Consider the following 20,909-nt stretch of genomic DNA (forward strand, 5'->3'; position numbering starts at 1 on the left):
GGCAAAGAAGTATAACTCTTAATAAAAACATTGACAATTACACAGCAATAATAGCTGAGATTTTCTAAGAACCCTTGGCCAGGATCTGACATTATTTATCCATCTATCCATCTATCTATCTAGATAATTAAATACAGAAATATTTAAGCCCGTCTTAACACTGTAATTACATTAAGTCCTGGACTTTCAGCAGTTTAGAGAAGTTCAATAATCTGCTCCAGGTCAACCCACCCAGCTCTGCAATTGTAGAGCTGGCTTCACACTCAAGCGTTCCACCCTTCTAGTTAAGAAGATGTGATAGCAGAACATCATTCCCAAAGATGTTCACATCTGCAGCTGCAGAATCTGTGGATAAATCAGCTGATCTTAAAGTAGGAAGATTAACCTGCATGATTCAGATAGGCACAGCGTAACGACAAGCATCCTTAAAAATGACAGTGAGAGCTGGGAGGGTCAATGTCTGCATGAAATGATGTCAGAAAAACTGGACCAGCCATTTTCAGCTTTGAAGACATAAGGGGCCCTGAGCGGGTAGTTCATAGAAGCTATAAAAGGCAAGAAATCTGTTTCTCCTCTGGAGCCTCCAGAAAGAGACACATCCCCGCCAACTCCTTGATTTTAGCCCAGTGAGACCCACTTAGCCCACTGGACTTCTGGCATCCACAACCGCAAGTCAGTAACTTTGTGTTGTCTTAGGTCACTTAGGTTTGTTCATAGTTGTTAAAGCAACAACAGGAAGTTAATGCAGTGAATAAGAGGAGAAGGAGGACCAGGGCCAGAGAAGAAGGCAGGAGGCAGCAGGGTGGGATTTAAAACCTCTTCACTGCTCTTGGAATTCCCTTCGTGCATGTTTCTATAAGACGTCACACAGGGACTGAATGCAATTCCAGCCACGCCATCTGCAACTGAACCCAGAGCTTCTCTCAGCTGAGTACAGCGGTTCTCACAGGTCATCCCCACACCACCAGTAGGGTCATCTGAGAACTGGTTACAAAAGCAAATTCTTGGACTCTTTTTCAGACACCTGGAATCAGATCCTCTGAGAATGGTGGTCCCACAATCTGATTTAATAAGCCTTCTAAGTAATTCTGAAGTGGTGCTTATCTGAGAACCATTATCCTCATGTGGCTGTTGAGGCTGGTCAGGGGCCCCCAACTTACAGAATGTTGAAGCCACCGGGGGCTTTTTTAAAAATACCAATGTACCCTAGGCCAACTGAATTAGAATGTTCCAGTGTGGGAGGTGAGTATCAGGAAGATAACCCATTGAAATCAATATAGATCAATGCTAGAAATTGTGTCTTATATTCTGTCTTCCAAGAGCATAACAGAGAAGTCTTGAATAGCAAGGAAGTGACCCTTCCTTCTGACAATTTGTACGATTATAAGCATGTGTGTTTTAAAAAAAAACACAATATTTTCTGCAAGATTGTCAAATTCTAAGGTCTGTTTGTTTTTTAAAGCATAAAAATAGAAGAGGAACATGTCCTTGCTGTTTTGAATGGCAGAATCATGCCAGCAAAAATCTCAAAAAGACTGAAATATGCAGATGTGGTCACAAGGGTGCAACATAAATGGAACTGTTGCTCAAAAAGAAACGCCAGCATCCCACAGACATATGCACCACCCCATCTGTGAGCCCAAATTCACTGCTCATGACTGGAGGGTTGCTGGGGATCACAAGTGTGCTTTTGTCCTTTTGGAAATAAGGCAAAACACAGCCTAGATACATCTACCCTCCTGGGACTTGAGACAAATGACATTCACTCACCCCAATCTAGACCCACCTCTGCCCTGACACGACCTTTCATTCTTGAAACTCTTTGATTTAAGCAGCAGCCTCCAGTGTCCTCACCATCTCCCCCATGACTATTGATTAGAAACACACACAGTTTCAGGACTGGAGGGTGAGGAGGGTATACTGTGGTCCATGCCATTCCCTGAAAGCCTGAATCCCCTCTGTGGCAATTCTGAGCAGCAGGTCTGCATCCTGTGCTTGAATGCTCACAGAGATGGGGGCCTCACTACCTCACAGGGCAGCCCTCTCCATTTTTAAAATAATGTTTTTCAAAAAGTGAGTTCTATGGAATATTAGTCAATCATAAAAAAGGAATGAAATGGGGTTATTTGAAGAGACATGAATGGGCCTAGAGACTGTCATACAGCATGAAGTAAGTCAGAAAAACAAATTTCATCTATTAATGCATATATGTGAAATTTAGAAAAAATGGGATACGTGATGCTTTTTTGCAAAACAGAAATAGAGGTATAGACATAGAGAACAAAAGTATGGACACCAAGTGGGGAAAAGAGGGAGATGAATTGGGCAACTGGGATTGACATCTGCATAGTACTGATACTATGTATAAAATAGCTAACTAATGAAAACCCACCATATAGCACAGGGAACTTTACTCAGTGCTCTGTGATGACCTAAAGAGGAAGGAAATCCAAAAAAGAGAGGCTGCATGCATACATATAGCTTGAACATTGTAAAGCAGCTATACTCGAATAAAAATTAATAAAAAATTGTAAGCTACTCCTTGTATGGACCTGAAACTGCCTGCCCTACTCTCAGCTTCTATTTATGCCTTTGCGGTCCAGGTGTGGAGGGGAACCACTATTACAAATATTATACTATTTGTACAATTATTTGTACAGATATTTGCACAAATATTACACTATTACAAATATCACTATTACAAAGCCCTTCTGACCCTTGCAAATAACTGACACACTTCCTATCTTCTCCAGCTTGCATATCCTCACTTTCTTCAAGGAAAAATGACAGCAATTTCTTGGAGACCATCTCAAGGGGCTTTAAAATTTCTGAGAGTGGTCATCAAGACTCCAGGCACATGATAAGTCCTCTCTGACATATAGGTGTGATTTCTGCGGTTTCTAGGGACATTCAGGAACTCGACTGAGCTTAGCCCTTTACCACCTCCAAAAATCATAATTTTCCCTAATTAAGTTACATTTGAAAACTTTAAAATTTCAAGTTAGTGTCGTTAATCTTTTTATTAACTTTCCCCCCTGTATTTCCAGGAACTTTAAAACACCTGGATCTCAAGGATTTAGAATTTAAGCAAAGGAAAAAGATGTCTGTGTGTCTAAAGGCATTTTCACCACTTTCACCACCAGGGGGCTCTCACATTTTGGTCATTGGTACTTTACCCGCATTTAAAAAATTAATAAAGGGGATTGAAAACAACATTCAAGTTTAAATGTAAGATGGTATTGACACAAAGATATAGCAGAATTTTTTTTATTTGTTTCTTAACCTAACATACTATCTCTTTACAAACATACACGCACATTTAATTCATAATTGTGCTGGGCTATCCTTATCGCTCAGTTGTGTCTGACACTGCGACCCCATGGAGTGTAGCCTGCAGGGCTCCTCTGTCCTTGGGATTTCCCAGGCAAATATCGGAGTGGGTCGCCATTTAATCCTCCAGTGGATCTTTCTGACCCAGGGATTGAACTCACGTCTCCTACATCTCCTGCATTGCAGGCAGGTTCTTTTCCACTGAGCCACAGGGAATTCATAATTACTTAAATATTTAATTGATCTTTATCCACAAATTTATTTAAATTTTTTACCATTTGTCTTTATCAGTAGGAATTGTCATATGACTATTTATGTAAAAGAATGACTGTTCTACTTTCAGAAATATATTGCTTTCCAAAGGCATATATTCAGAAGAATGAAAGATGGCATGAAATTAATTTGCCTGTCAAATTGAAAACGATAAAAGAGATAATGCTTAATGTTGAAAAGGGTAAGAGAAGAGCCATTACTCTTACACAAACTTGTTAGACATGAAACTTAAATTTTGGAGGGTAATTTGGAAAATGATGGCATATTGTAAAATGTGTGTGCAAAGAGATATGCTCAAATATTGGACTTTTTTTTTTTTTTTACTGGCAATGTTTATAATAATGAAAATGAAGGGATAAGATGAAAGCCCCCAGAGTAGGAAACTAGTTAAAAAATACAATTACATATCAGAGAGACAGAGAGAGACTGAGAAAGAAAGGACGAAGAGGAAGAGAGAAGAGAAAGAAGAAGAAAACAAATACCATCTTCTCCAAAATCAGCCCTATGTGTACATACATCCCCTCCCTCTTGGACCTCCCTCCTACCCCGCCCCCATCCCACGACTCTAGGTCATCATAGAGCACTGAGCCGAGATTCTTGTGCTCTGTAGCAGCTTCCCACGAGCTCTCTATTTTACACATGGTAGAATATATATATATATACACGTCAACGATACTCTCAATTTGCCGCGCTCTCCCCTTCCCGCCCTGTGAATGTATATCTCAGGCACCCGTTCTCAGAAATGACTGATGGAAGAGGAAGGAGGAGAACTCAGGGGAAGATACAGGACTTGGGAAACCCAACTCCAGGGAGAAATGTAAGGAATCCTGAGAGTCTCACAGCGGGGCTGGGGCCATGCAGGAGGCGGCCACTTCAGACTGGCAGCCAGGGGCAGGGGTGGGGGCTGGGGAGCTCCAGAACTGATAAGTTACCCCACACACGTGACTGTGTAGAAAACTGTCCTGAGCTGAGAGGTGTGGAAGTCTTAGCTGTTTACAGCAAAAAGGATGGATGGACCCAGGCTGTCATACAAAATGAAGTAAGGCAGATGGCGAAAAACAAATATCATAAAATAACCCATATGTGTGGGATCTAGCAAAAAGGTATCAGTGACCTTATTTACAAAACAGAGATAGAAACACAGACATGGAAAACAAACATATGGACACAGAGAAGGGGAAGGGGGGTGAGATTAACATATTTATACTATTGGCCGGCACGTGTGTGCGAAGTCGCTTCAGTCATGTCCAACTCTTTGCCACTCTATGGACCATAGACCACCAGGCTCCCAGGCCCTCTGTCCACGGGATTCTCCAGGCAAGAGTACTGGAGTGGTTGCCATGCCCTCCTCCAGGGGATCTTCCCAACCCAGGGATCGATCTGTGTTTCTTATGTCTCCTGCGTGGTAGGTGGGTTCTTTGCCACTAGCGCCACCTGGGAAACCCATACTACTGATACTATATGAACTAATGAGAATCTATTGTATAGCACAGGGAACTCTAGTCAATGCTCTGTGGCACCTAAATGGGAAGGAAATTAAAAAAAGAGGGAGTATTTTTTTATGTATAGCTGATTCACTTTGCTGTATAGTAGAAACTAACAACATTGCAAGCAACTCTACTCCAAAAAATAATAATAATAATTTTTAAAATGGCAAAAAGGGAAAATGTGATTATAGTACACTGCCTGCCTCAGTGGTTCATGGTATTTATATGGTTATAATGGATTTGACTAAAAACTGAGATGAGTGCATGGGAATACAGGATATCTGACTAAGCTTCTGATCTATTGTGACATGAAATCAGTAGATACATGAACAGGACTTAGAAAGTTATTAAAGTAGGAAGAAATTTAAAGAAGGCAATAATTTTAAAGTAAATTTAAAATTAAAGAAATCTGGTAAAGTGGATAGCAAAAAGACTAGTAAAAACTGATGGAAGGGATGGCCTTTCTAGAGGGAAATGGAGGGATTAAAATTATTTACATACAATGTTTGGTTAAAAGTGCCAATGAAGCAAATATGTGCTATGCAAAAGTGTTTTAATAGGTTCAAAGACTTCCCTGGTGGTCCAGCAGCTAAGACTCCACAGTCCCAATTCAGGGGACCTGAGTTTGATCCCTGGTCAGGGGGCTAGATCTCACATGCTGCAACTAAGACCCAGCCCAGCCAAACAAATAAGACATAAATATTTTTTAAAAAGAGGTTCAGTAGGGGAAAAGAGCATAACCTTATATGACCATAGGAGAAAAATTTAGATAAGTCTACTCCAAGAAGTTTAAAATTTGTTCATCTCTGGGACATAGGCTCATAGGGGTTTCTCAATTTTTGATAATCATTCCTGTTTCCTGGATATTTTATAGGACATTGATCTTTTGTCTTTTACCTAACAATGACTTACTTACTATAAATGTCATAACTCATAAAATAATGAAGCTATATATTTTGTCTCAGGTTTGACCACAAAAGGAAAAGTTATGTAACCTTATACAGTACAGAGAGCTGTTCAAACAATAAAAATTTAGTAAATATGACTAACCATGAACTCTATTAGGCTATTAGTTTCATGTGTCTGTATTGCTGTAGCTCATTGAGCCCAGGGGAGGCAAGGCGCCAGCTAAGAGGCTGGAAGAAAATGTGAGCAGCCACAGGAGCTGCAGATGCATTTATTCTCTAATGGTGGGGGCGGTGGTGGTGGCCGCAGCAGCATAACTTTAACAGCCCAACGCACCTGCAAAGGCTTTCTAGGTGGAGCTTATTTATGCTCACCGAACAAAAGTAGCCAGTGGCCAAGCGAGTGCCTCATGACGCGCACGCTCAGTTCTGTAAGTGATCTGTTATATAATCATTATTTACAAAACGTGGGGTGAGATAGACTGACCACGGCCACCTGGCCAATTGCTTTTTCCCTATGTTCCATCCCCTTCAGGGTCTCTTGCCTCACAAGCTACGTGTAGTCCATCTTCTGTGACATTTCCTTGGCGAGTAACACTGACCCTTGGATTTACATCTTGCAACAGCAGCAGATGCTACAAAAACAAATAGTTACATCCCCAACACACAGCAAAACCCAGTGCCTGGTATCACCTGGGACTCATGCTGATGTCCTTGCCCTCACGGGAAAAGAAGAGCCACCCACCACATGTGGAGCGCCTTTATCTCCCAAGGCCAAGGCCAGTCCACAGTCTGTCCTTGTGAGACTGCAGGAGCGCCTCCACCCAGGCACCTCCACCCCTGTGGGATTTAAACGCCCCACAGGTGCCAGGCCCACCCCTTGAAAGGGGGGATTTCTGAGGTGTTCACCGCCCACCCACGTGATTCCAAGTGCTTTATAAGCTCTGGTTCACATTGTTCTAAATCTGCAAGAGAACCAGGTTAGTAGCACATCATGGGACACAGACTTCACAGTTTACCTCCACACAGAGTCATACAATTTCCAAAGGTAAGGACACAGCCTTTACGGTGTTTCAAAGTGTGAAAGGGCATCCGAAGGAAAGTCGTGGGCGCCATGTGACCTTCTAACTGGACCGTCCATACCTCTTGCTGTGGGTACTTCCCACACTCGGTCAACCGCTGCTACAGCCTCCGCTGCCTCCATTGCTCCAGGAGCAGAGCACTGGGCTGTTTTATCAGTTTTATTTCTGTCAACTCCCACTGTCAACACATCAGCCCGCATTTGCATTCTCCTTACCCTGTAGGGGCCTTCACCAGCTCGGCCCTACTTTGGGATCATCACACTACACTTCGAATCCCCTCTGCCTGCTGCCGTCTCTCTACTTCTCCCAAGCTTGCCAATATCGATGTAGCAGTTAAGGAATCCAAAGAGGTGGATGGGGCATTGTTCAAAATGGTGTCTCACACACCACCTGTAAAGCATTTGTCATCTTCTGGAGGATCCTCCACTCATTGAGCCAATGTAGAAGCTGAAAGGATGGATGTCCAGCTGGTTCCAAGCACAGGGATGGTTTCCCCGTCATCGTCCACCACTCTGAAGCCCAGGTCCTTGTATTTTCTGCACTTCACTTGCCATCCTGAGTGACATTTCTGGCTCTCTGCAGTCTCAGTGGACTTCTCAGGGCTCCACAGGGATGGGTTCGGCAGGCCCTGACCCAAATTTATGGTTTCCTTTTCCCTTTTTCCTCTCTCTCCACTGGGGTTAGTCCTTGCTCTTTGCCGGCCTTCCTGGACTTCATCCTGACTGCAGAGTCTGTCCCATTCCTGTTCTCTTTGGCCTCCCAGAGCATCCACGCCGCCTTGGCCGCCCATGCCTCCTTCTGCTGCACAACAGGCCTTGCTAACAAGTGAGGACCCAAAGTCTTATAACGTTCCTTAGTCTCATAATGTTCCCTTACCAGCTCACTATCAGAGATGCTGGGTTCTTCCGGGGCATGCAGTTCTTGCTCTAATACCACCATACATTGAGCTAGTTCTTCCAAACATCTCTGCACACTGCACACCTGCACTGCATCACGTAGGGCATGATCCATACTCACCTTCAGGGCGGTCAGGAAAATCCAGCCGACGATGCCAGCAGCGGTCAGTGCTGCCTTTTCCGGCGAAGGGGAGCTCACTGCCTGTAACACCTTTTCACTGCTATCCTGGGACCCATCTACTATCTCCCAGGCTTCCACAGGGGCCCATGCAGAGAGGACCTCAGTCACCAGGTTCCACATGCTATGCGGTGGCCACTGGCTTCCTCCATCCACTGGAGCCTCAGGCTCCTCCACCTGCTGGGAATCCTGCTGACTATGCCAATTGTCTTGCTGTGTGACACTGCTGGCCAAACCCGGGGTAGGCAAGGCATGAGTTTAGAGGCTGGAAGAAAATGTGAGGGGCTGTGGGAGCTGAAGACATGTTTATTCTCTGGTGGTGGCTGTGGCAGCAACAGACGTAACATTCCACACCCTCACACACCTGCAAGGGCTTTCCAGGAGGAGCTTACAACGCTTACAGAGCAAAAGTAGCCCACGGCCAAGCAAGTACCTCATGACGCACGTGCTCAGTGCTGTACGTGATCTCAGCTGCTACATAATCATCACTCACGAAACGTTGGGCGAGAGAGCCTGACCACTGCCACCTGGCCAGTTACTCTTTTCCTAATGTCTGCTTTACAGGAAAAAGTAATGCAAGCAGAATATCCAGGAGCCTTGAATCCTGCAATGGATGACAGGGGTAGGCTTACAATATATCACCTCAGAGTCTCCTGTGCTATTTAGCGGCTTCCTCACCTGGGCAAGATTTGCTTGTTTAAGTTGGTCTGAGAGCTTTATACCACCCCATCTCCAACGGGTCAGCTACAAAGTAACAATGAAGCTCAATCTCCCATTCATATGCTTCTTTCTTTCTTTTTTTTTTCCTTTGGTGAGGAGGTGTTGTTCACATTCCCAACACAGTATGAAGGTTACTCGGAGTCATGAAGTTTAATCAGTGTTGTGTTTTTTAAATCAATAGAATTAATTCAAGGCTAACAAAGAAACCAGAGTCTTAAACTGGCAGGCTTGGAATGCTATATATACAAAAAGAAAAGTATTGAGTCATTTTGGTTTTGTTTAGCAACTCTATTTTCAATATGATTATTTTATGGTTTTTCATACCTAGACTTTAGTCATCACATTTGATTTTCTCTAGTTATTTCTTTTCTAGTGTTTTCACCCTTTAATGCATCATAGTGGGTAAGGTGTAACTGGGAAACATCCATCCCTGGCACTTTTATTTTCAGAGGTTCACTGTCATCAACACAAATTCTGATCACTTAGTAGCAAGTTATCCTCTCAAAGGAAATGCTTTACTTTTTCTTTATTATTATTTAAAGTTCAGGGGTTTTTTTGAGGTTAACTGAAAGTCTATAGAATTTTAAAATATCTCAATTTAGGTTATTATTTGAAATTTTTGTTGTATATTTTGGCACAAATACGTTTGCTTAACTATTTACTACTGGGCAGCACTTAACCTTTTAAATTCTGACTTCACAGGCAGAGAAAATAGTCAGTTCACAAACCAGAGAAAGGAGCTCCCATTAGACAGAGACAAGCTGATTAATAAGGCCGGGATGGTTTTGGACCTTCCCTCACCCTGGTGGCTCAGAGGGTAAAGCGTCTGCCTGCAATGCGGGAGACTCAGGTTCAATCCCTGGGTTGGGAAGATCCCCTGGAGAAGGCAATGGCAACCCACTCCAGTACTCTTGCCTGGAAAATCCCATGGACAGAGAAGCCTGGTAGGCTATAGTCCATGGGGTCACAAAGAGTCAGACACAACTGAGCGACTTCACTTTCACTTTCATTTCACAGTTGAGGAGAATCTACCCCTTTGGGTACCAGCTGATTAGGGACAGAAATGATGTTAGATTTACAGTGATTCTTTACCCAAGACTTAGGAAAAAAAAAAAGAAAAGAAAATATAGCAACTAAGTATGCATGGAGTGGTACTAAGGTTCCGATTCTAAGTGACTGGCAGGGATTAAATCACTGAATCCCCCACAGCGGCCTGATCAGCAGGGCTCTGTTTTTCTCTTGCTTCACTGATGGATAAATGGACAATGGAGACCAACCATGCCAGTAGCCCCCAACCTTTTTGGCATGAGGGACTGGTTTTATGGAAGACAATTCTTGCATTGATGGTGAGATGGGAGGAGGATGTTTTCAGGATGATTCAAGAGCATTCCATTTACTGTGCACTTTATTTCTATTATACCATTTCAATCTCAGGTCACCAGGCATTAGATCCTGGAGACTGGGAATGCTGGCACTGAGTCTATACTGTAGACCACCTGCCCAAGGGCCCAGACTGAGTAGCTGTGGAGCCAGCCTTCACTCTTAGTAACCCAGCTCCACCTTCCATGAAGCTGTGACCACATCAGACCTTTGCCAAGAGGGAGAAGTCCTGCTCCATCATTCTACCAGGAGGGAAAGCTCAGAGCAGTGAAGAGACTGTCCAGTGATGAAGCTGGTCTGGAACTCACGCTCTGACCCTGGTCTCACTGTGGCAGCTTTTAGTTCTGTGATGTCACTTAGACAAAGTGACATCTATTTGTCACTTAGATGTGCCAAAGAAATGGTGTGTCTGTGCATAAATATCAAGAATGGGGACACTTCACCCTTCAATTCTTAAATTTAGAACATAAGATTACATCACATCTCAAAACACATGTTCCTGAGGAGATGGCTGTGAAGTTATTTTTTTCATATTGAATCATATTTTAAATTCAGGAAGAGTTATTTAAAGTTATCCTGAATAAATCACTTTTTAAAACTAAAGAAAACTTTTGGGAAATAATCATCTTTCAATCTACCAGTTCTAATTTTCATAAATTTCAGTTAAATAGAGATACACATCCATCTTGCTGTACTGGCCCTATTGTTTCCTAAAAGGAAAAAGAGAGAGAGGGGGATAAAACTTCATTTTGAAATAATTTTATCTTGGATTGTTAATTACTAGGTGGTGCTGTGAAGAAAGTTGAGAGCCAAAAAATTGAGCTATGAACTATGGTGTTTGGAGAAGACTCTTGAGAGTCCTTTGGACTGCAAGGAGATCCAACCAGTCCATCCTAAAGGAGATCAGTCCTGAGTGTTCATTGGAGGGACTGATGCTGAAGCTGAAACTCCAGTACTTTGGCCATCTCATGCAAAGAGTTGACTCATTGGAAAAGACCCTGATTCTGGGAGGGATTGGGGGCAGGAGGAGAAGGGGACGACAGAGGATGAGATGGCTGGATGGCATCACCGACTCGATGGACATGGGTTTGGGTAAACTCCGGGAGTTGGTGATGGACAGGGAGGCCTGGCGTGCTGCAATTCATGGGGTCACAAAGAGTCAGACACAACTGAGCGACTGAACTGAACTGAACTGGTGCTAGTAGTAAAGAACTTTCCTGCCAATGCAGGAGACTTAAGAGACACAGGTTCGACCCCTGGGTCATGATGATCCCCTGGAGGAGGGCATGGCAACCCACTCCAGTATTTTTGCCTGGAGGATTCCCATGGAAAGAGAAGCCTAGCGGGCTACAGGGCTACAGCTCATGTGGTCAGGAAGAGTCAGATACAACTGAAGCAAATTTGCCCCCCCTCACCCCCGCAAACACACACACATGGGAACTGGGAGAGTTAAGATTGATACTGCAGAGTTCAAAATCAAACACAAGAATAGTTGATTTGGTCTGTTTCATGTGTGGATTTGTTTCAGAGGAGGTTTATTTCTAATGTTTGTGTGTTAAAATGTTTTTTTGTTTAAAAAGAGTGACTGGTACTCATTTCTCTAAACAACTACTCTGTGTGTCTCCTAGTCTGTCTCCTTCAAGAATTTGGGGAAGCTACCTCTCCCTGGATTTGTGTGCACAATGCAGAAGCTTGGTGCAGAACAGCGTGCATCTCCGTGAAGCAGGAAAGAAAAGACAGCACAGCTTCTCAGGCTCATTAGCACACACATAGAAGAGCCTTGATATTCTTGTTGCAAAGGTCGTCCAGGTCGGCCCTGCTGGTGGGCTGGGAACCTACTTCCCAGGAAACAAGACAGTTCACATGCAGCACAAATGTATTTGATCAGAAACATCAGTGCCATTTGGGGGGAGTCAAGGGGCAGTTCACCAAACTGGCAGAGACCTTGCTAAAAAGCAGCCATAGTCCCTCAGTTTATATTCTGGCAAGAACTGCCAGGTCCTCTCAGTTAATGGCTATGAACTTATTGGCCAGATTGAAATAGAAAGACCTCTTAACCTGCATGCATGGAAGTGAAAGTGAAAGTTGCTCAGTCTTTTTCGAATTCTTTTCGATCCCATGGACTATATAGTCAACGGAATTCTCCAGACCAGAATACTGGAATGGGTAGCCTTTCCCTTCTCCAGGGGATCTCCCCAACCCAGGGATCGAACTGATGTCTCCCACATTGCAGGCAAATTCTTTACCAGCTGAGCTACAAGTAAAGCCCAAGAACACTGGAGCGGGTAGCCCATCCCTTCTCCAGCGGATCTTCCCAACCCAGGAATTGAACTGCGGCCCCCTGCATTGCAGGTGGATTCTTTACCAACTGAGCTATGAGGGAAGCCCAAGAGGGACATATTCCTTTTGGATGATGATTAAGGTTATACGAAATGTGCAATTTGAAGGAGATAAATGTTGGAATTCCTTATGAAGCTTATTGGGAGTCTACCCCTGAAAGTAATCAGTAACTATAAATGAAGGGGTAGATTCAAGGTGGCTTGGTGGTAAAGAATCTGCCTGTCAATGCAAGAGATGTGGGTTTGATCCCTGGGTGGGGAATATTCCCTGGAGGAGGAAATAGCAACCCACTCTAGCATTCTCACCTAGGACATCCCATGGGCAGAGGAACCTGGTGGGCTACAACCCATGGAGTTGCAAAGCACTGGACACAACTGAGCAACTAAATAACAAACTACATGCAAACAAATATAGATAATTATCAAACTAAAAACACTTAAAGACAGATCCAGAAGGTTCCAGAAAATGGTTCAAGAATACTCTTGGTATGCTCCTTCCAGCACAGACTCTTCTATCTCATTGTTTTCTAACATTTTTTTTTATTAGAACACACTTACTGTTCTTTATCTAAAAAATTAACAATAATGATAAACAAATAAACACATAACTAAAAATGGAGCAGCAGCTTCGGGAGCTGCCACCCTCCCCTCCCACTGGGAGCCAGCGCAGCCCCCAGGGCTCTGGCAGAGCAGAGTTTGAAAAATGCTGCTTCCATTCTGGTGCCTCACAAAGATCTAATATGTCAGCAAATTACCTCAGGTTTGCACATTATCATTAATCATGGTTGTCATGGGCGATGGCAGCATTCCCCCAGACATAATAAATAATGATGACCTTAAGGCTTGTGCAGGGAGAGACAGGGAGTGGGGGTCCGTGTGTGAGTCTGCATACATGTGTGCCTGCGCCTGGGAAGGGGGGTCCAAGTCCATCAGAGACAAAGGCAAACACTGCTCATGACATGTCCTCTGAGAGTCCCTGCAAAGAGACCCCCAGGAAGCCTGGCTCCTGCAGACACCAGAGCAGGTGAGTCAACAGTAAGTGGCCCAACAGCCTGCAAAGACATTCTGCAGGCTCTCAAGATCATTTGAAGACAGGCAGTTCTGCAAAAAACAATACCACCCATCATCCCAGACAGACAGCTCCTGTCCTCCATCCTGGACTGTGCAGAGCATCTGAGACTCTCAGAAGCTTCTCCAGCAGTGAGGCATCCACTCTCATCCAGGCGGCCACGAGCAATGAAGTCACATTTTCATTTCCTGGGGCAGGAGCACCTCAGTCAGTTCTTCTGGTGCTCTCCTGAGTTTTTGTGTGTTTAACCCTTTAAACTCTGCCTTTATTTGCGTCTTAACATTCAGATCAGTACCCTGCAGAAGGCACAAGGGTGGTACATCCCATCTTTCAGGGTTAACTGGGCCAGTGAGATGCCACCTCTGGTAGAACTCTAATTAGACATGGCAGGGAGGCTTCTCCTGGAATAGGACTGGCCCCCACCCCTTGCCAATGATTGTAGACCAAAGTCAGTCACTTTCTGTCACCATCTTAGTCTAGTTATTATTTGAATTACATTGTCTTTAGTCAAATTACCAATATGTACCTTAATAAATGTGCTTACCTTTGTATGCAAAACTGTCCACCTATGCAGTTTGGATAGTTTCAAGTTTCCTTGGCCTTTCATTCCATTCCTCATTGTGTAAGGGATGCAAACTACTTGTACGCTATTAATTATTTAATACTCTAGGCTATTTTATTCCCCCATCATGGTTTATCTTTGTGTAAATTCTGCTTCACTCACCAGCTAGACTAGAAGCCTCATAGGAGAAGGAACATTATTGAAAACATCCCTGTATTTCTATGGAAGCATCTCCATTTGAAGGAACTTATGCCTTCATGCAGATATGCGTGAGCAGGCGAAGTCACTTCAGTCAAGTCTGACTCTTTGTGACCCTATGGACCATGGACCACCAGACTCCTCTGTCCATGGGATTCTCCAGGCCAGTATACTGGAGTAAGTTGTTGCTCCCTCCTCCAGGGGATCTTCCCGGCCCAGGGATCAAATCCTCATCTCCTGAGACTCCTGCATTGGCAGGTGGGTTCTTCACCACTAGTGCCACCTGGGAAGCCCTCGTCAAGATATGCTCAGTGGTAGGCTTCCCTGTGGCTCAGCTGGTAAAGCATCTGCCTGCAATGCAGAAGACCTGGGTTCGATCCCTGGGTTGGGAAGATCCCCTGGAGAAGGAACAGCTACCCACTCCAGTATTCTGGCCTGGAGAATTCCATGGATTGTATAGTCCATGGGGTTGCAAAGAGTTGGACACGATTGAGTGACTTTCACTTTCACTTTCAAAGCATTCACCTGCCAAGAAAGAGAGCTGGGTTCAACCCCTGGGTTGGGAAGATCCCCTGGAGAGGAAATGTCAACCCACTCCAGTATTCATGTCTGGGAAATCCCATAGACAGAGGAACCTAGTGGGGTCAAAAAAAAGTTGGAGACAACTTAGCGACTAAACAACAACAAAGTCAAGATGTACCGATAATTTTAAGGAAGAATAAAGTGTGAGAAAGGGCAGTCAGCTCTGAGTTTGAACTCCAGCTCAGTCGTCCATTCCTGATGTGAACTAGGACCATTTCTCAACATGAGATTTCCTTGGGTTGTTATGAGGGTTAAATATTAATATTTAGATAGTTCATGCAAAATGCACAAAGTGCCTGGCATGGAGTAATCGATTTATAGTGATCATATTGATGATGATGATGGTGGTCACAAATATTTATAAAATGTTGATTTAGAATAGCTTATTAATAACTTCATCAACTAAGTGTTTGTGTCCTTATCTAACCAACCAAAAAAGATTTTGAGTGTGTTTATGAAGATCAAATAAACATGATAGATGCAATTACCCATGAACTGGGAAGCAAACTTGAGCGGAAGTTCAGAGAGAGTGCATTTTCTCATGCCTAGGCTTAGGTTCGTGTTTAGAAAAGGGGATATTGTTTTTATCTAGGTAAAGCTTTGCCCATAGGAGGAAAAATAACACGGAAGGAGAAGACAGAGCGTTTCTGAAATCCTTTTGAGTGTTATTGATCCTCTTCTCCCAGAATGCCTCCCTTTAAAAATCTAAATGCTGTGTGAGCAAATAACATGTTAGAGATTGATGGAGTCACTCCACAGGCTCACCTACATTAAGTTAAATTCTATGTGCAACAAATTGAGACTGTGTTTAGAAATATCACATATTTTGTTTTCTAAACACCCGAGGCATGGTTAAGATGAATTTTAAATCATTGTAGAAATTATTTCTCACATAGATTCCATATTAAAACATGTCTATACCTCAGTGTTCATTGCAGCACTATTTACAATAACCAAGAAATGGAAGCAACCTAAGTGTCCATCAACAGATGACTAGATAAAATATATATGGTAAAAAATATATATATACATATATATATATGGTACACACACACAGTGGAATATTACTCAACCATAAAAAGAACAAAATAATGCCATTCGTAGCAATGTGGATGGACCTAGTGATTATCTTGCTAAGCGAAGTAAATCAGACATAGAAAGACAATTATTATATGGTATCACTTATATGTGGAATCTAAAAAATAATATAAATGAAATTATTTATGAAACAGAAATAGACTTAGAGATATAGAAAATGAACTTACCAAAGAGGAAAGGTTGGGGAAGAATAACTTAGAAGTATGGAATTAATGTAAACACACTACTGTTTATAAAATAGATAAACAACAAAGAAGCAAAGACCTATTGTATAGCACATGAAACTGTATTCAATATATCATAATCATCTATAGTGAAAAAGAATCTGAAAAATAATTTGTGTCTGGGTGTAACCAACAAAGTTGTGTACAACTTTGGGTACAGCAAAGTGTACACCTGAAGCTAACACGCTATTATGAATCAAGTATAGCTCAATAAAAACATGCCTAAACATGTAATGCATATGATTTTGATGGCAGAAATTTGGCTCTGTTGTTGCTGAAAGCTATTAATGTAGGACCCAGTGTCGCATGCATTAATATTACAGAATGATGTACCTTATACTGAGTGCAGAATTTTAAAGCAACAATATATATGGGAAACCCATGACTAATCCCCATTAAGACTTTGGATAACTAGCCCCAAAAGATACTATTGGGTCAAGGACAGAACACTCTCAAAATATTAATATTTATATATTTTCTCTCTGATGCAACAAGAAATCTTTTTTAGTCAATCTACCAAATATATTGTTTCAGAAAAGAATTAACAATGTCTATTCATCTAGGAAAAGAAATGATCTTAAAGCTGTTACATTCAATTTTAGTGCTTCTCACAGAAGCTTCTGTGACAGAAGCTACTTACTGTAGAAAATTCATGGGGAAAAAATAAATAAAATAGATTCATTGAATGAAAAAGAAAGAAAGTTCATGGGAGCAAAGGAAAGCCTTGCTCAGAAACATGAAATGTACCCAAGACCAACATTCTTCAGTACTGGGTGGAAAGGTCAAAAGATAATTCAACGATGCTACAAAACTATAACTTCCTTCTGTTTTTTGAAATGTACAGTAAAGTCAGAACCACATTCACTGGTACAAACAGTAAATTATGACAATATAAGTATTGTCCTAATTCACCTATAGCAGAGCCTTGGAGCTTGGTTAGAATTTGGGTTTGGGGGGGCGGGGGTCATCATGACTAGCTACTCCCTCCCAGAGGCCGACAGGACACCTTTTGGGCATCCTGGAAGGAAGGAGGCAGCTGATGAGGGGCAGAACAATTTATGAGGCCACAGGCAAGTGAAGAACAGAGCACGAATACAAGTCACTGCACTGGCTACTGACATAAGGCCATTCCCCCTCACCCCACATAGTCCATATACAGTCTCCGGCTGAGCAAAACACAAGAAATCTGCAAACCCACTGAAGTCATTATCATTACTGTGAGGGCAACACCACCCCTCTGCATCTCTCTCCTTCCTACGAGCTTGTGTCTCATTTATTTATACATGAAAATGGCACAACACCACCCTCTGTGCATACTGTTGCATAGAAATGAAAATCACTCCTCACCTCTTTATTCACCTAAGTGAATTTCTTCCTCACATTTCATGATTCTACAATGCAGCCATGCTAACCAGCATTCCAAATATAATGACTGTGTACTTAATCTACTCCATGAAGCACCTTCTGTGTGTGTGTGTGTGTTCCATCATGTTCTACTCTTTGTGATCCCATAGATTGTAGCCCACCAGGCTCTTCTGTACATAGACTTTTCCAGGCAAGATTACTGGAGTGGGTTGCCCTTTCTTCCTCCAGGGGATCTTCCTGATCAATGGATGAAACCCATCTCTTGTATCTCCTGCTTGGCAGGCATATTCTCTACCACTGCACCACCTTCTCTACTAGACATCTGATGTTATGCACTTATAGCAACAGAAAAACAACTAAATCAGACGTGTTTTCTTTGAATGCATTTAAAACATGACTTATTAACTCCCAAACTAATAAAACTAATTCTTTTTTTGCAGGTGCAGATATTAATGAAATTAAAAGTCCTTGATTCTTGGAAGAAAAGTTAGAACAAAAGAACAAACCTAGACAATTTATGAAAAAGCAAAGACATTACTTCACTGACAAAGGTCCATCTAGTCAAAGCTATGGTTTTTCCAGAAGTCATGTATGGACATGAGTGTTGGACCATCAAAAGACTGAGCATCAAAGAATTGATGCTTTTGAACTCTAGTGTTGGAGAAGACTCCAGAGAGTCCCTTGGACTGCAAAGAGATCAAACCAGTCAATCCTAGAGGAAAGCGGTCCTGAATATTCATTGGAAGAACTGATGCTGAAGCTGAAGCTCCAATACTTTGGCCACCTGATGCAAAGAGCTGGCTCATTGGAAAAGACTCTGATGCTGGAAAAGATGGAAGGCAAAAAGAGAAGAGGGCAGCAGAGGATGAGATGTTTGGATGGCATCACCAACTTGATGAACATGAGTTTGAACAAATTCCAGGGCCTCCCTGGTAGCTCAGACAGTAAAGAATCTGCCTGCAATGAAGGAGACCCTGGTTTGATCCCTGGATTGGGAAGATCCCCTGGAGGAGGGAATGGCAACCTATTATAGTACTCTTACTTGGAGAATTCTGTGGACAGAGGAGCCTGACGGGCTACAGTCCGTGGGGTCACAAAGAGTCGGACTCAACTTAGGGACTGAACAACAGATGTTAATATTTCATACCTGACTTATCTCCTTTGTTTTCTCTAAGGTCAACTTTTTAAAAAAGGTGAAGTAGAGAGTTTTTCAGAATTTTTCCTCACTACAACATGAGCATCACTTGAAACAATTTCATGTTTTTAAAACTGAACTGAAAGAAAACTTCATTGGCTTTGAGAATCAAAACCAGAAAAATCACTACATCTTCCCATTCTCAAGTCATTTCAAAAGGAATTAGACCTAAAGGTAACTTATTCTCAGAGATGGGGCCCTCACAGGGAAATGCAATAAATACTTTGATTCTAGAATTTTTGATTCCCTTTGTTTATACCATAAGTCCTCTACATATGAATCTTCAAGGTGCAAACTTTCACAGATACGAACATGTATTACATCACCAATGACATAAGTTAGTTCTCATATCTGGTGTACATTGTCAGATGTGTTCATCCTTTACAAGTGGTTGTACTTTACTGAGCAGGAATGTATAGAGTACAATACTGCAGTATCTTTATTTCAAGTCTAAGATGTCTAGAAGCAAGAGCAAAAGCAGTGATGATGTAGTTGGTATTACTGTACTCTACCGTAAGAGTAAAACTGTTGTCTTTATTTTTCGTTTTTGTTTTTTATGTATTATTAGTGTGAAAAGGATTGTAAATCTATTACAGTACAGTATTATATATCCGATTGTGTTAGCTACTTCGTTAGACGTAGGATCACGGTCTTGAAACCGAACATGTTTGTGTGTAGGGGACTTACTATATTATATGTGAAGTCCCTGTGATTTTTCCCAAGGAATTTTAGCAAGACAATTTATAATACTTAGCACTCTGCCTCAGCACTTTCCTAGGTGTAAAATAGAGGGGAAGTGAGGCACAGGGTGGCTTGCTTCCAACAGATGCACTTGAAAATGAGGTGATAATACACAGAACGCAATCAGGGAGGCTCCTGACACAAGGCCTGCCTAATTGTGAATATGTAATTAAGGCAGAGTGGCTGTACGGCAGATTTAATTATTTTCAGAAATATATCTGACTTGCTTTTTATAAACTGATTGGCTCTGTCAGTGAAAAACCTCTCATAAAATCTGACAACCAATTAGTTGTGACTAATTAAAAAAAAAACACATGATTTTCCTTAATTTCTAGAAAATGAGAAACATTAATGAAATACGGTGAGTGGAAAAGTAAGCAAGCATGTGCATATACACACACAAAAGCACAATTCCTACTGATTTTGTGTTACTTAGAAAATAGAAAATATCTATTTAAAAATTTTGAAAAGTATTTTACTAGTCTGAGATTTTGATTCTATTTGCAAAGTTGAAAGGGAAGATTAAACATTTATTAGGAACCAGTTATGGATAAATGTGGTTTTAGTCATTTAAAATATCATTATAGGGTTTTCTTTTTTCATTTGAAGAGAAAATAAAACTAAATGGGCAATGAATTGACTTAAGGGTTAAGCTGGTCTTGCTTTTAATGTTATTGGCTTGAACACTTTGACAAGAAATTACAATGGAACTTCTATCTTACTAGCTATTTTTCAAAGCAGTATTTTTTTTTTTTTTTTTTTTTTTTGGTGTGGTGTGGCAAGCTATGATGTTTTCCTGTGGCAAGCTATGATGTTTTCCTGCATTTAAATAACTATGACAACTTTCTCTTTAATAACAACTGTTATTTTCTATATGGTAGAGGCATATTATAAACATATACAATAAAACTGCTTAAGCTTCTTATCAGACACATTTTTATTAAATTCACTTAGCAATTACAAATATCCACGAATAAACCTAGATGACTACTCTCCCACTGACAGAGTCTCATCTCTGGGTTGGGTAGGGATGTGTCCATGGTTTCCTCATCATGTTAACAGTAAAGTTCTTAGTCACTTCAGTTGTGTCCAACTCTATGCAATGCTATGAACTGTAGCATGCTAGGCTCATCTGTCCATGGGATTTTCCAGGCAAGAAAACTGGAGTGGATTGCTAAGTGGAAACTCTTAAGTGAGCCTTGGTTGCCCCAATACAAAGATAAGTCTTGATAACTGGTAAGACTTTCTGTGAAAAGAATTCCCGTGACTGTGGTTCTTTTATTAA

The 20,909-nt window shown here is 41.9% G+C and overlaps 1 protein-coding gene and 1 non-coding gene across 2 annotated transcripts in view; one reads left to right on the plus strand and one right to left on the minus strand.

The window, feature by feature from the left end:
• DSCAM (DS cell adhesion molecule) overlaps positions 1-20,909 on the minus strand; it is a 667,745-nt gene that overhangs the window by 415,126 nt on the left and 231,710 nt on the right. The gene's annotated exons all lie outside the window — the stretch shown is intronic.
• Positions 14,740-14,812, plus strand: TRNAC-GCA (transfer RNA cysteine (anticodon GCA)). Its single transcript has one exon. It is a non-coding gene; the product is annotated as a tRNA-Cys (tRNA).

The sequence above is a fragment of the Muntiacus reevesi genome, chromosome 8 (genome assembly GCF_963930625.1).
Source record: "Muntiacus reevesi chromosome 8, mMunRee1.1, whole genome shotgun sequence".
Classification (NCBI taxonomy): domain Eukaryota; kingdom Metazoa; phylum Chordata; class Mammalia; order Artiodactyla; family Cervidae; genus Muntiacus; species Muntiacus reevesi.